Source organism: Podarcis tiliguerta (genome assembly GCF_965153285.1).
Source record: "Podarcis tiliguerta genome assembly, chromosome: 7".
Taxonomy (NCBI): domain Eukaryota; kingdom Metazoa; phylum Chordata; class Lepidosauria; order Squamata; family Lacertidae; genus Podarcis; species Podarcis tiliguerta.
The window spans coordinates 71041060-71053441 of record NC_139540.1 but is presented as its reverse complement, the minus strand read 5'-3'; the positions used below and the strand labels follow the sequence as shown (position 1 = coordinate 71053441).

At 41.6% G+C, this 12382-nt stretch overlaps 1 protein-coding gene across 5 annotated transcripts in view; it reads right to left on the bottom strand.

The window, feature by feature from the left end:
• CDH12 (cadherin 12) overlaps positions 1 to 12382 on the bottom strand; it is a 668983-nt gene that overhangs the window by 594950 nt on the left and 61651 nt on the right. For 2 of the 5 annotated variants that reach the window (XR_014513371.1, XM_083449414.1), the window contains exon 2: positions 11764 to 11910. The exons of 2 other annotated variants lie outside the window; for them this stretch is intronic. The gene's annotated coding sequence lies outside the window, so the exon portion shown is untranslated. Of the gene's footprint in view, positions 1 to 4121; positions 4280 to 11763; positions 11911 to 12382 lie in introns of all 5 variants that reach the window. One more of the 5 variants, XM_083449413.1, reaches the window with a different exon arrangement.

The following is a 12382-nucleotide window of genomic DNA, read 5'->3' as shown; positions in this document are numbered from 1 at the left end:
ACTTTATTTATTTATTTCCCAAATCAGTTACACTGCTCTCAAGCTGAATTAAGCCAGGTAAGCAAACTGTGGCTATTAGAAGCTGACGTAGCAGTCTCCAGCCCATTAATTAATCTTGCTGAGTGGAGTGATCTCTCCTGAACTGTTTTCCAAGGTATATCTCGGACTTTAATGCCACACTGCATTTCTAGCAGACACATACAACCATGTTTTGACTTCCATCCAGATGCTCTGTACCAACTTTGACATTTGAATTTCATGAGATGACTGCGACAGAAAGAAGTATGTTGGGCAAAAGGACTCCAGCAGTTCACAAATCCAATACCAAACTGACCTAGCAGAAGAGTTCATTGGTCAAGCAGAAGAGTTTGAGTGATATACAGCAATACATAAATCCTGACCGATAATAGTCACCTCATCTTGCTTCACCAGACCTATTGCAAAATCTGTATCAGAAGTTCCATCACTGAGTGTGTGTGCAGTATTTAAAATTTAAATATGTCCCTTTTGAGAGTATTTTTAAATAAATAAATAAAAATCAGGTTACTGTGGAAACAGAACAGAATGTAATTATGGATAAACACATGCAAAAGTGACATGGGTGAGCAATGGACAGATTCACTCATCAACGACAATTCCCAACCTTTCATATGCTAGGATACAGAAACTGCATTTATCTACAACACAATTTAAGACCTCACTGAAGTTTACAGAAGTTAGCTTTGTTTTAATTCCAGCATTATTTAGGTTTGAAGTAAGGGTTTGATCCAGATTCCACCATGCTTACAGTAAAGGTAAAGGGACCCCTGACCATTAGGTCCGGTCATGGCCGACTCTGGGGTTGTGGTGCTCATCTCGCTTTATTGGCTGAGGAAGCCGGCGTACAGCTTCCAGGTCATGTGGCCAGCATGACTAAGCTGCTTCTGGCGAACCAGAGCAGCGCACGGAAATGCCGTTTATCTTCCCGCCGGAGTGGTACCTATTTATCTACTTGCACTTTGATGTGCTTTTGAACTGCTAGGTTTGCAGGAGCAGGGACCGAGCAACGGGAGCTCACCCCGTTGCGGGGATTCAAACTGCCGACCTTCTGATCGGCAAGTCCTAGGCTCAGTGGTTTAACCCACAGTGTCACCCGTGTCCCTACGCTTACAGTAGATACATTGAAATAAAATAAGATGCAAGTCCAATGACTAAGGTCTCATCCACAGCAACCTTTGCTCTGCAGGGCTATGCTTTAAAGCTCTCTTTGAAGATCCCTATCCAAATGCTTTTTTTGCCCCTACACTTTCCCTGTGAAAACCTTCTCTTTACCACTGAATCAGAAAACCTGAATCACCATTTGTTTCGATTCAGTATTGAAGTGTGTGTTCTCCTGGGGAAAGCTGGGGGGGCAAAAAAAGTGTTTGGACACAGACCAGGAAAACACAAACCTGTGCCTCAAAAGCATGGGACAAAAGGGAAGTGTGGATGAGCCCTAACTGACGTTCCGTCGATTTCGGTAAGCATGATGAAGTCTGGAACCAATGAAGTGAAGGACATGAGGCAGGAGTTGGTAATGCAGGTGAGCTGTGCACAAGCAAGCTGCCAGCTAGCTCTGTGGAGGCTCCTTTTATTGGCACAATATGCAAACCCAGACAGATACATTTTTGACTGTGACATCTAAACATCTTCCAGTCCCAAGATTGTGGGGTGGTACAAAGTTATTTTGGCACCTGTTTCCACCGCGTCATTTTCCCTTTGCACAATGTATGACAAAAGAGACAAAGGTCTCAGAGACAAAGTTCGCAGGCAGGACATGGCAGACTACCGAGACCGCAAAAGGTTAGACAGGTTAGAGGGAAAGATGTTCAGACAGCTGTGGTTTTATCTGTGAGGGGGAGTGTGCGCCACACACACGTGCAGACAGCTGAGTCTGCCCGTGGGTGGGAGTGTGCTCCACAACCCAGAGATCATTCCTACAAACCAGCCCTGTGTGTTTGAAACCCAACACTCCTTCCCCGATAGAAGTGTTAAGGGTAAAAAAAATTAAATATAGAGGGGGGAAGAGCAACTTATGAAGACATTTTAATGAAAACCGAGGATGGGTGGAAGTTAAAACCTTATGAAAGTATAAAAAACACTTTCACAGGATGGCTTCAATACCATCAAGTTAATGGAATATTAAAATAAGACAAAAAAACAGGATTTAGTAAAAAAAAGTCAAGATTCCAAATTGAAATTTTAGTGGGTAGAACAAAACTTCTATCCAAAATGTATGATTTTCTCCTGGAATGGGACACAAAAGAGAACTGATAAAGGAAGTCATGATAAAATGGGCAGTTGACTTTGGATATAACATCGACTATGACAACTGGGTAAAACAATGGAAAGAAGGTATGAGGTTTACAGCGTGCTCTACCTTAAAAGAAAATTTAAAGAAAATGATGTACTGGTGGTATATTACCCCAGTTAAATTAGCTAAAATGTACAGAGTGAGAAACAAAGCCTGCCGGAAATGTAAATTAAAAGACTGCCGCTAAGATTCTCGTGGCCCAGAAATGGAAATCCCAGGCGATCCCAATGTTAGTGGAGTGGCAAGTGAAGATGTTTGAATATGTGGAGTTGGTGAAAATGACTAATAAGAATGACTAATAAGATTAGACAACAAAAAGTAACAAAGTTTGAAGAAGAGTGGAATAAATTTGTTGAATATATACGGAATGATTGTAGAAGTTTAAAAACTGTAGCAGGATTAACTTAAATCTTGTGATGTGGGTAGAGGGTAAATAAGAATCTGTAGGAGTAGATGTGTGAAAGCCGAAGCAGGGAAGGAAGGAAGTCTGAGTGCAACAAAGCACAGTGTAAATAAGAAAACACTAAGATGCTGGATGCAAGAGTTTATGTTTAAGTGGACTTTGTTTTCAGAAATTTGACTTATGTTCTTCTTTGAGTTTGCTTTTGATAACATAATAAAAAGTTTTTGTTTTTTTAAAAAAAGAAACCCAACACTCCTATGTGTGGTGGAGTTGTGTTCCCCAAGAAACCCTGCAGCTGGCACGTGCACAAGGCAATTGACCACAATGCATGCATCTAGTGATATGTTTGGTTCTTTCTCTTTCTCCTTCACCATTTTCTTATTTTAACCCCCCAGAAACTTCTTATTATTGTTAATGCACAAAAAACACAGGCACCATATAAACACTGGCATGTAGCAATGATCAACAAGCCACAAACAACTAAGGGAGTGGGCAAACTGACGGTTCAGATATCTGAATCTGTGGTATATAGCAAGGACTGGGCATAATTCCTTATGTTTGGATAACTGAATTTGTGCATAACAAGGGGATGGATAGTGGGGCCTGCATATACTCATGTGATTGGTCCCACCAATACGGCTCTGGGCCTGTAAATATTCTGAAAGCAGAGTGACCCCAGGGCTAAATGGCTCACACCCCACTCCTAAAACTTATGAAGAACCTGCTTTCCTTTTTTTGGAAACATCACTGACAGAGCTTATACTATAGGAGCATCTTCTTCATTTATTCATGGCATCTACTCCCAATGCACCCACCAATCATATTTCACTGATTCATTTAATATCATTTTGGGGCTGTTTCTTCGCTAAGATAAGAATTCCATAAACAAGACCTAAACTTCAAATTGTGCTTGTATACAGTTTCTATTAACCTTCAAAGATGACCTTCTTTGCCCATAAGCCTACCATTTATTTTACACCGATTTATCTGTCATTTCGTAACTCAGTTGTCCTTGACTATTATACCTCTTTCATCATACTTAGCTTTGCTGTACACTCAGTGTACAGCAATATACCCGAAGCTTCACAAAGTTCTATGGGACTACTCAAGAGAAAGCATTAATGTGAATGGATGTATTTCTGGCCAGGAGTCTCTACAAAGCATGGATTTAAACAATGTGCTCTATCATTAGGATTGAAAATCCTATATAACAATACAAGGAGACTGCCATTTGTCAACCCCTATTCTAAATGGGCTGTTTAAAATGTGCACAACAAATTATGTTCTATTTGCAAAATATGAGGAAGTTATCCCCTCGTTGGTTTCAATCCAAAAACCTTTAGAGTCAAACTCTACATAGAGAATCTAGCTGCAGGAATAACCCACCTGATTTTCCGAAACTTTGCTTCACTTCAATACCTCCTGAAGCAGGAATTTAATTCATCCTAGGCTGATTTAATACATGACTCCCAGTTGCTAATTAGTCTTTAGAGACCATTCGAAGTATGTCAATTATCTCCGGTCTAAGTTTCATAACAACAACACTAAAAAGAAAAAAAAGGTGGGGGGGGGGGAGAGATAAGGTCACCTTGCTTCTTCATTAATGAGCAATTGTGAAAAGTTTCAGCTAAAGGGAAGCTCAAGACAACGTGGTGTGAGATCTTTGGATAGAAATATGGCACAGCTGTGTGGCCCTTAGAAAGTGCAGCTAGCCATATATAGAATGTGACCTAAAGGCATCCTCATCTAATTGTTCTCTCTGGGCAATAAGAGTTTCTCAGTAAAGGAACCTAGTACAAAATGTCAAGATGTATTAGGAGGCTCATTGCATGAATTATGTCAAATCCTTGTTATTTATAGAACAACCTCGCTGACTCACGTGCTCAAAATGGTTAGGGTACTTCCATGGCTTAGAAAGCAGAAATTTAAAATGCACATAGGCTGTGTGTACATTTAAAGCAGATGACTAAAGGTAAAGGGGCCCCTGACCATTAGGTCCAGTCGTGACCGACTCTGGGGTTGTGGTGCTCATCTCGCTTTACTGGCCAAGGGAGCCGGCGTACAGCTTCCGGGTCATGTGGCCAGCATGACTAAGCTGTTTCTGGCAAACCAGAACTGCACACAGAAATGCTGTTTACCTTCCCACTGGAGCGGTACCTATTTATCTACTTGCACTTTGATGTGCTTTCGAACTGCTAGGTTGGCAGGAGCTGGGACCGAGCAACGGGAGCTCACCCCGTCGCGGGGATTTGAACCACCGACCTTCTGATCGGCAAGCCCTAGGCTCTGTGGTTTAACCCACAGTGTCACCCGCGTCCCCAAAGCAGATGACTACCCCCCCCAAATAATAATTCTGGGAACTGTGGTATGTTAAGGATGCTGGGAGTTGTATCTCTGTAAGGGGTCAACTATGGTTCCTAAATGTTTTAAACATATGGTGTGCATGCAGCCATGGTCTATGAAAGGGGTGGGGGACTCGGGATCTTTAGATGTTGTTGAATTCCATCTCCCATCAGGCCCAGCCAGCATAGTCAATAGTCAGGGTCAGAGATGATGGGAACTGGAGTCCAGCAAAACCTGTAGGACCACACATTCCTTTTACCCCTAAAATAGGAATAACATTGGTTTCTGCCTCAATATCATCACACCAAAAACAACAGAAGATTTTTGGTATGTATGAATTAATCCAAGCCATCATGATTACTGAGAAAAATCTAAAAAGTTGGAGATTTTTATATATCTATTTTTTATACGTATATCTGCAAACTCAAAGGTCAGGCAGGACTTAAAAGCAAATCAAGCCTCTCATGGGAAGAAAAAGAAGACAGCAGAGCTTCATCAGGTTGGAGCTTAGCCCATCGAAACAGACTGTTGTGGCACCCACTGCATGCAGCAACCATAACTGGGAGAAAAATTACCAAGTAGGTTGCAGCCTTCATTGAAATGAATGTCTCACCTCCACAAGTGCACAAGGTATGAGCATGCAGATTCATCTAAGGTGGTGGTTTCAGACTCTGTGATGAGAAAACTTATGGTTTCTTGGGGACTTCAAATGAGTAGATTGGCCTTTACAGACAAGGTCAAAAGAGTTCTGTGTTGTTTTAGGGTATAGCCTTAATTCTCGCAAGGAAAGAAATAGCTAATGTGTGGCTCTCTAGATGATGTTGAACTCAAACTTCCATTAGCACCAGTCAGCATGGTCAGTGATCAGGGACAATGGGAGCTGGAGTCCCACTGATGAAGCCCAGGATGGCGAAACAAGGGCAATATTCTAATCCTTGTCTTAGACTTTGTGAAAGGATTTTGTGGAACTGTAACAACCTTTCATGTGGATGGTTTGGGCTTTATGAACAGACAGGTGGAATGGACACCATTACATGGATCAACCTTATGCATGAACTGACTATAGAATGATCTGATCCACTGGGTCTTCTGCTTTGTTCGTTTGTTGAACTTTATGAGTTACTTCTGTTGAAATTTACAATTCGATACTATGAATAGTATATCTTATTTATCTAAGAACACAGCCAGTTACGTCTCATGTGTTTATTGAGTATGCTTTACGTGACCATAGGTTTGTTTGCTGTTGCTGTGTCTACTGCAGACAAATTGCTGTAAAAAGTTTTCGTAGAGGGTAGAAAGTCTGGAAACTACTGGCATCAGCAATAATTCTGTATCCTTCACACAACGAAAGCCATTTCAGTAGAGCACATTTTAAATATTCTTCTTTTCCCCCTCCCCTTACATACTTAGCATTTTCTATTTCCTAGTTGCTAAGAGAAATGGAGTTAGATAATTCCCTTCAGATATACTGTGTATGTAATGAAGAAGACATAAAATGATTCTGAAGTTGCTAGTAGTTTACTTCAGTTTTCTTTCAAATCTTGATGAGCATTTCCTTTACTGCAATTATGAGTTATTTTAGTCAAGAAAAGCTGCAGCATAGGAGAAAAGAAAAAGCAAGGGGAGAGAAAAATGAAAAGATATTATGTAATGACTAAGTACTGGTTTAACAGTAGGGGCGGAAAGACATTATGAAGTATTCATCACAGTCATCTTCCTGCAACAGACAAAAAAGGTAAGCAGGGTACCGAAATTCTCCTCATCTGAATTTTTTTTAATGGATTTTGTCATTCTGAATGATGCTGTCTTGTTGCTGAAGGGGAATTGATCTATTCGGAATCTTCCACTGTTCTGTTTTCCCCCCTTTATATTACCAACATTCATATGTGTGTTGATAAAACATTCTAAACAAAGCCACCTTGGTGTGACTGTACATATGGGTGCATCAAGAATCCTTGTGTGTAGTCCAAAAAACAGGACTGTATACTCATTAAAACACCAAAAGAATATTGATGCAACCGTGTGTACTATCAAATCGCTGTCACTTTTTTGTAGTGTTTTATCAATGTGAGCATGCAGATCCATAAGACAGAAGGGTGGACAAATGGAAGTGTAGGTAAGAGAGAAATGCGCAGAATATATTTTTATTTGAATGGGCCAGACATATCCCCCCCCCCCATGGTTACATTCAGATCTGCTTCCCTGGACCCCAGCCATACAAAAGCACACTCAGTCAGAAGCTCGGTTTTAGTCCTGATCTGGCAAGGTGGACATCATCTGCATTGCTATCCAATCTTGATTGTCCATGAATCAACATTCTAATGTACTTGCATGTGAAGACGCCCCAAGACCTCCCAAATAAAGACACAGTTGACACCAATATTAGTTTAAGGTTATGGGCATAATTTTGGCCACAACTTTATCGATTACAGAATGTGAGTGGTTTGCTTAGGCATTGGTTCGACTAGCTGCACCTACACCTCTGGCAACTGGACACCAACAGAAGTCAGTACAGGTAAACATCCTGGGCGAGCATTGGTCCTACCACAGATGCAAATGATCCCAGGTGCTCTGGCATGGCCCTAACACCTGGAAGGGGATCGGACAAAAGCATGGCAAGCACCTGGATTCCTTTAACAGAACACCCTATCGCACATTGGAAGGGGCAGGTATGACAACCTCCCCTCCACCACACCTTGAACCAATGCCTAACCGCCAAACCTTACAAAGTTGTGACAGTTTGCTACGCGGCAGGCGAAACCCAAGTGGCACCAGCCAATCGGCCAAATGGGAAAATTCCTACCGGGCTGCTGTCCCAAAAGCAGACGACCCATTACGGCATAGCAAGGTCATAATGAACCCTAAATATAGGGAGGGTGGGAGGGTGATCCGATGCATGAGTCGAAAAGAGGAAGCTCAACACAACATGCAGCGGTATATAGGTCCCTCGGTTAATGCATGAAATGATCTCATTGGCCAGAATTATCCCAGCCACCGAGGGACCACCAATCGGGTTGTTGTGGCTATCCAATCGCTCCCACCCACACAAGCGATGAGGTCAGTCATAGTTATCTCACCACAACACTTGCCATCTGTGAAGAGGACACGATTTGCCATTTAGTGGGGCCACAGTTGACCTCTAACAATGCATAGCAAAAAACCCTTCTTAACGATTTCATGGTGTCTGGGCTGTAAGATATCTTTGGACTTTTGGACTTGCGCTCCTTTTCAAACATGTTTTGTAAGACGTTTGTGTGCCTTTTAAGATTCCAGAAAAAGAAGAAGACAACAATGCCTGTTTCAAAGATAGTATTCTGCTTCACAATCATGGCTATTCTGACTGTGAAAGGAAGGTAGGAATGATGCTAGAACAGTGTTTCCCAGTGTTGGGTGTCCAGCTGTTTTTGCACTACAACTGTCATCATTCCTCGCTAGCATGACCAGTGGTCATGGATGATGGGAATTGTAGTCCAAAAAGAGTTGGAGACCCAAGTTTGGGAAACACTAAGCAAAAGGAATGGTGGTGATGCTACCACTTAACGCTTCAACTACATAATAGATTCCTGCATTCCTTAAGCCATGTTTTTTCTCTGGATGAAAAGCACAAATCTGGCGCACAGCATACTTCAGACATCATCATGAACAAGTCATCATCTTGCTTTCTATCCCATTACTTCTCCTTTTGACTCCTAAAGAGATATTCGCAAACTTAGACGTCAGGCAGAGCAGCAGGAGGACGCATGAAAGCATCTTCTCCTGTTTAAAGCATTGTCTGTACTTCTGCCTTAAATCAGAAATTTAAAGTCAAATATCTGAGAACAATGTTTTGGTTGAAATGACTCCAAGGAACAGAATGACTAAAGAGAGATTTAACCAGAGCCAGTTAATGATGTGGCTTTTTAAAAATTGGTTTTTATTCTTAAAGAGTTGTGCACAAAAGAAGCCTTTTAAAATGCAGCACAAGCCCTACGGTATGCTGTTCAAATGTATGCATGCAGGATCCAAATATCCCAGAAGCTTCTGCACACAAAATGTTTTCTCCAAAAAAACTTATTATTCTTGGAATAGGGGATTCCCCCTGCTGTACCAACACAACTTGCAGTTGCAACAAGGGGTTTGCAAAAGTGCACTATGGTGGCTATTTCGTAGAATCACAAAATCACAGAATTGTAGAGTTGGAAGGGACTACTAGGGTCATCTAATTCATCCCTCTGCAATTCAGGAATCGTTTGCCCAAAGTGGGGCTCAAACCCACAACCCTGAGATTACAAGTTTCATGCTTTACTGACTGAGCTATCCCAGAAAAAGAAAAAGGAAGTCCAAAGTCTCATTGGTCATGCATGTCTGCTATAAGCCACCTATAGTACACCATGTCCACTAAAAAACAAAAACACAAAAAAACTATTTTCTATGGTGCAACTGGCATGGGAGGAATTGTTAAACATCTGTTATACGCTGCCATCCAATGGCTTCTAAAAGAATTGAAGAGCAGTTGCTTGTGGTTCGAGTCCCTGATCCCTGCTTTGTGTAATAAAGACACGTGGACACAGTGTATAAGGTTAATGGGCAAGAAAAGGCCACAATTTTATTGATTATAGCAAGTGAGAAGGTATTGGCTTAGGCATTGGACCATGGAAGATAGGCTCCACCCACTCGGAGGGGGGTGAGCCAAAAGAGGGTTTATTCACCAGTAGGGGGAGCCTGTTGATGCTAATACAACTATAAGCTCTCCTCTGATGTCACTGAGGTTCGTGCCATGGCCCCCTGCCACATGGGCATTGGACAGGATCCACAGCCGCCAGATTCCTTTAACGGAATACCCAAAATTGAAGGGGTAGGCTATGGCCACACCTTGCCCTTCCACAAACCAACAACACATTCCAATGCCTAACCGCCAAATACCAAGAAAGTTGTGACGATTGCTACGAGGTAGGCGAAAAAACCAAAAGTCCTAATACCAGTTGGAAAAAATCCTACCAGGCAACCTGGGCGGCCAACCAGAGGTCCATAGCAATGTCAGAAGAAAAGCTAAAACCTAAGCTCTAAGGGAGTGGTGGATGGGTGACTTGCGGTGAAAAGGTGACGAAATGGGCGGAATGGCTGGCGTGACTGTATCTTAAACAGCAAACCACGCCCCCGCCAAGCCGCCCGGTTGGGTGGCCACCCGGGAGCGTGGCGCGCCAGCCAGGTAAGAGAGGAAGGGGGCATAACGCCCCCTGCGTGCCGCCGGAATCGCGTCCCGCCCACAAGGAATGATCTCTGATGTTGTACTTCCAACAAGTCATCCTTTAAAACAGAAACATGACCTTGTTCCTAGGGCAGAAATGGCAACCCTGCTCTCTTCTCATAAAAAGCATGATTGACAAATATAAGATTGCGATGAGATAAATCAATTCGTTTGTCAACCTGTTTTAATCAATCATTTGGGCTCTCTGTGAAATTGCAAAGAAAACTTCATCGCTATTGCTGCCTCCTTGGAACCTGCACTAACCCTCAGACTTTGTTCTTAAGAATAAAGCTGGGATATATATATATATATATATATATATATATATATATATATATATAGCTCTGCCTCTCCCCTGTAGTGCTTCACATATGTTAGCATAGCAATCCTCACAGCCACCTTGCAAAACAGGCCAGGATAATTATTCCCATGTTACAGGTGAATCTAAAAAAAGACACAAATTAAACTCAGGAATAAAACAACATCAGCACAAACACGGCCCGTGAAAGAACAGATGAGTTGTATTTTTCTTCCTATGAGTCAACAGGCAGCTATGCTTAAATAGATATTTCAGTAGGGAGAACATTCCTTAGCCTATTTCGCCTGGGCTGATGAACCTTCCTGCAGCTGTAACGATCTCTTTCATACTACACAGCATTTTACAAGTGATAGTTCACCTGCTTTATATGAAACAGTCCCACATTCAATCCTTGCTATCTCTAGTTTAAAAAACAACAACAAAAAAAACAGGTAGCAAGTGATGGGAAAGCTCTTTGCCCAAAGCCCTGGAGAGCATCTTCCAGTCATGACAGATGGTACCAGAGGAGATGTCAAATAGCCTGACCAGGTATAAGGCAGCTACCTATGTCTCCTCTTTTAACACCCCTGTTCTTACACCACAGTCAAGGGCCTGAGATCCATGTTATCTCACACACAGACACACAGACACATCCCTGCTGGTATTACAGATTGCTGCATGCTGTGTTCTGTTTAGCTTGCAACAGTTTCCCTGATGCTGATTCAAAAGCAGAGAGCATTTGTTCTTTTGAATGTAGATATACAAGAGATGGCTTATAATATGCAGGCAGTGGTTCAGACTGAATCTCACCAGCTGCGGCTTTGCACCGCATGAACATTATAATGCCCATGTACAAGTATTTACGTCCTTCTTCCAAACAGCTAAAGGTTCCTGAAACTGGAAGAATGGCAATTTGTCCTTCGATGGCAATTATAGGAACCAACAAAGGCAGTGATTTGTTAGAGACAGTTACAAGAACACAGAGGGTGTCTCTTTTAAATTAGGGGTGGGAAGATGGTGTCTCCCCAGAGAATTTTCGTAACAGATGAACAGACTCATACAGAGAGGCATTTTCTGAACAACACAGGTCACCCACAGCTTTACTGACCTTTAAACAGCATCTTTCAAGATACACCAAAGCCAATGGTTCCCAGCCAAACTTAGTCGTTCTTAAAGTAGACCTGCACTGTGAAGGGGGTGAGATTTTCTGCTGGCGATCAGGCAATAGGTTTTTTTCACCTGCCTTGCCCTACCCTCCAGCCCTAGGAGCCTTTCCCAGACCATGATTGTGAGAACAGCAGCAGCAACTGGGAAGAGAGAACCCGAATCCAGGGATATGTTTTAAAATAAATTTTTTAAGTTGTGCGTCCGTGTTTCTCAGTTTGATCCTTTTACATGGCGTTTACATATTCTGTGGTATTTTATGCATTGTAACTTGCCATTATTATTTTTTATAATAGTTTATTAATTCTAGTAATTGATAAATGTAAACTGTTTAATTATGATTTGCTGATATTTAATTTTGCTGTTTTCTATTCTATTCTAATGGGCCATTGAATATTGTTTTATTTGATATAAGTTGTTTATTTTAAAGTTATTGTGACTCTTATTTATTTATGATTATTACTTTATCAAAAAAAAAATAGAATATATAAAATAAATAAAAGTTATTGTGCCTTTTTTCTTCAGGTATACTGCTCCGAGGCCATTTATGGCTCTTTGAATTGTGCTTGGAAATGTAATTTAAAACAATTTAAAGCAACCTCACCCCCAAATAAA